Source organism: Ursus maritimus, unplaced genomic scaffold, assembly GCF_017311325.1.
Source record: "Ursus maritimus isolate PB19 unplaced genomic scaffold, ASM1731132v1 scaffold_33, whole genome shotgun sequence".
NCBI lineage: Eukaryota > Metazoa > Chordata > Mammalia > Carnivora > Ursidae > Ursus > Ursus maritimus.
In genome coordinates, this window is record NW_024425897.1 from 29,784,606 (window position 1) to 29,789,071 (window position 4,466).

The window sequence follows — 4,466 nt, forward strand, 5'->3', positions numbered from 1 at the left end:
GCCCACAGTCTCTCCTTCCGAACCTCAGCATCAGGTGTGACCCGAAGCATCCCAATCTGGCAAATAAAAGCTTGATGCCAAACCTTGCCAGAGATCACAGATCCCGACAGATTATCCCCTGCCCCGTGACCACCATCGTTTGAGCATTGCCCGTCAAGCTGGGGCCTTTCCCACCCCGCGTCTTTGCTGCTCTGAGAAACGGCGGCGTGCCCCGGACCAGGGCGCTGGGCCCGCCTCTGCTCACCTCCACACAGAGGAGCAGGCCACACGGGGGAATGCCCGACACGGCCCAGTCCTTGCAGACAATCTCTCCCTGGCTGTTGGTAACTGCCCGAGCATTCAGTGGTCCTGCCTTTTTGTCTTGGGCCCCACCTGCTCCCCTGCGTGGAAGGGAGACCCGCCAAGCCGTAATTCCAGAAAAGACTCCAGCCCCTGAGCGGGGATCAGGAGGACCGAGGCCAAGGGAGCCCAGGGCAAAGTCTGCAGCTCCTCCCCTATCTCCGTCCTGCCCCCACCTTGCACTCCACGAGAGCCTGTGTCCATGGTGCCGGGGGACAGCATGTAAGCAGGCATGGCGGGGCGCACGGACCCGGGGAAGCTGACCACAACCGCTGCAGCACTGGCCGGACAGCCAGCACTGGGTCAGGGACCCCGGCCTCCCCTGGCTCTCCCCACCTCCAAGTCAGGACCAGCCAATATGCCCCCTAACCAGTCAGGTGGGACGCCCCCACCCCCTGGCCTCGGGTCGCCTGCAGCACCTTCCCCACATCCCATCTGTGAGTCTGCGGACCCCACCTGGGGGCTGACTCCCCAGCTCTGGATAAACGACCTGTGTATCCTCACTGGGGGTGGGGGGTCTTCATTGATTCCTGCAGACGCCGTTCATTTGATAAATGTTTACTGACTTCTCATTACCGATTAGGTGCTAGGCTCTGAGAGGAAAGGACTGCGCGTCCCTGCCACCTAGAGGGGCTCGGTCTAGTTTGGGAAACGGTCGAGTCAACAAATAGATGAGGCCGAATGAGGTAGAAACGGGCGGGGCGAGGTGGGGGTGTAAGGGGGTTAGCAGCCGAGGAGAGGAGGCGCCTGCGGGGAGAGCCGCAGTCCAGCGGCTCCGGGAGGGGCTCCGGGACGCCGGGCAGGGTCCGGGCTGGAGCAGGAACCCAGAGGGACTGGGGAGCCACAGGCGGCCTCCGCACTGCCTAACGAGGGGCCCCAAACTCAGTAGCCTGGAAGGGCCGCTTGTCACTGTCTTCTCCCTGTGGGTTGGCCGCGCAGGGGGCGGCTCTCTCGGTCCGAGTCCCGCACGGTCACAGCGGCTCTGCGCCCCAGCCCCAAGCCCGGTAGCGCGGGTGGGGAGGGAGCCCCAGGCAGGCGGCCGCGGGGGTCGGTGGAGACGCAGGAGCGTGGGGTCCGGGGAGCCCAGGGGCAGCGGCGGGGCTGGTGATGGGCATGGGGCTTCTGTGAGGGGCGCCGGGCGTTCTAAAGTCAGACTGGGGTGCTTGCAAACCCTGTGAAGATTTTGGAAACGATGAGTTCCACGCTCCAAACGCGTAAATTGGATGGCGTGGGAATTTGATCTCAACGAAGCTGTTTAGAAAAGGAAATCTATTTTTGCTTGTATGTTGAACTCTTACTTATAGAATTCAAAGGTTTTAGAATTCAACTGAATAAATTTTTTTCACCTGTAAATTTTCACTTGTAAAACTTTTTCACTTGAAAAACTAGTATGAGACTCAGTCCTCCTACGACTAATTTCTTTAACCTATTTAAAAGTATTATGTGGGCACCTGGGTGGCTCAGTCAGTTAAGCATCTGCCTTCAGCTCAGGTCCTGGGATCGAGCCCCGACTCCGGCAGTCCATTCCTCCCCCCCCCCCGCCCCACAGCTCGCTTGTGCGCTCTCTCTCTCTCACAAATAAATAAAAATTTTTAAAGTATTATGCAAATTATAAATTTTAATGGACACAGTGGCTGTCCTTACAAATTGTATGACTAGGGTCCACACTGCTTTTCTCCCAGCCTGGGGAGTTTGCATCAAGTGCTCTCATTTTATTTATATTTTTCATTAAACAGGTTTTTTTCTTTTCTTTCGTTCCTTCTTTTTTTTTTTTTTTTTAAGGAAGCTGTTTGCCCACCATGGCGCCTGAACGCACAAGGTCAGGATCAATAGTCACGGGCTTTACCAACTGAGCCAACCGGCCGCTCCACTGGTTTCCTCCTTTTCTGTCCAGCGGACTTCCGGACACCCCATGTAAACTTCCCAGTAAGTATTCGCAGTCTCCGGAGCCCAAACAGACTGCACGCTGAATGTGCTCTAGTAACTGGAACCTTCCCAGGGGCCCTCGCACTCTCCTCGCGCCTGCTGTGCAGCCCTCACGGCACAGGGCAGGAGACTCGTCTCAAGAACAGAATCGATACATTCTGGGACAAACGCGAGATTGTATTGCATACCTTTTCTTCCGAGAAAAGAGGAGGAAGGTACGCGCAGGCAGGCAGAAGACAAAACGCCTGCTCACGGCGGCCGGGGCCCAGCTTCGCCCGCAGGAGGGACGCTGCAGAGTGGAGACGCTCGTTCAGTCCGTCTGTCTTCATCACTGGAATTCAACTGCCTCTCCCAGACTCTCCAGCCACCTTTCCTAAAAGTCATCCTTCCTGGGACCCAACAAGCCACAGCCACCTGCGGATGCAAGTCTGTGCTCAAATCCGATCATTTTCTTCAATATTCGTCACTTGTCTTCTCTTCCTTGAACCCTGTGTCCCAGGCTCCCGGCTGTCCTCTCACTCTGGACCCTGCCTCTGTGCTCCGCTCTGAGTTGGTGGTGTTCCCTCCTCTCAGCCTCCTGGACGAGCTGTTCTCCTCTAGCTCACGTCCTGCAATCACCATGGGGCCCAGCAGGCCAGCTAACCACACCGCATCGCAAGTTCTCACCGCCTCTGGCTGAAGCTTCTGCTGGTGGGGTCAGTGTGCCAGATGTTGAGGCAGGCTGCTTGCCCCTCCCGGGTGGTGGGGTCAGGCTGGTCACTGCATCGGAGACATGCAGTGACCAGCCCCTGGCCAGTGGGAAGGCCGTGTGCCCTATGCTCCTGTAACCCATGGTGGACAGACTGACCAGCCACTCGCCTCCAAGGCACAGAGACCCTCTCTGCCAACACCAGCATCCGCGGGCCTGGGGGGCAGGGAAGCACCCCAGGGCAAGGTCTCTGTCTTCCCTAGCCACAGGCAGCAGGGAGCAGTGGCCCATCCTGCCCAGCACCCAGGCAGCACCATGACCCACCCCCTTCACCAGCCCCTGGCACCACTCTGGACTGGCCTGGTTTGGGGATTTTACATAAATGGGCTCAGACAGCAGGCAGCCTTCAGGGACTAGCCTCATTCACTTAGCATAATGTCTTCGCCTATGTCCTGACGAATGGAACGTACGAGGGGCTTTTTCCATTTATTGCAGAATTCTATTCCATTGTATGGATACACCACATACCACTTACTCATTCAACAGTTGACAGACATTTGGGCTGTTTCCGATCTTAGCCGTCATGTATAATGCTAAGAACATTCATGTACAAGTTTCTGCGTGACAACGTGTTTTCATTTCTTTTGGGTATTCCGTCCAGAGGTGGAATTGTGGCTCCTGTGGTGGCTGAAGTCCAACCCTTTTGATGTACTGCCACGTGGTTTTCCAACGTCTGTCACGTCTTTCCTGGTGGTGAAGTGATGTCTCCCTTCTGACGGAGGATGTTGAGAATTTTTTCAGGTACTTACTGGCCATTTGTGTATCTTCTTTGGAAAAATTTCTATTCAGATACTTTGCCCATTTTTAAAATCCGTTATTTATCATCTTGTTATAAGTTGCCATAGTTTTTTTTTTTTAAGATACAAATCCTTATCACATATGTGGTTTGCAAATATTTTCTCCCATTCTGTGGGTAACTTTTCACTTTCTCGATGGTGTCCTTTGAAGCACAGAAGTTTTTAATTTTGGTGAAGTCCAGTTTATTTTTTCTTTTTTTTTTTTTTGTTTACATCTTTGTTGTAATTTATAATATTCTATTGCCAAATCTAAGGCCACAAATGTTTACTCCCATGTTTTCTTCTAAGAGTTTCATGGTTTTCATTCTTACATTTAGGTCCTTTTTGAGTTAGTCTCCACATGTGATGTGAGGTAGGGGGTTTAACTTCATTCTTTTGCACGTGGATGTCCAGTTTCCCAGGACGGTTTTTTGAAACACTACTCTTTCCCATTAAATTATTTTGGTACCTGTCAAAAATCAATTTATTTTATTCTATTTAACATTTATATTTTACTTTTCAGTTCCCAGTTCAATTCCCTAGATCTGCATTTTTTAAAAAAGATTTTATCTATTTATTTGACAGAGAGAGAGAGAGACAGCGAGAGAGGGAGCACAAGCAGGGGAGTGGGAGAGGAAGAAGCAGTCCTCCCGCCGAGCAGGGAGCCCATGCGGGGG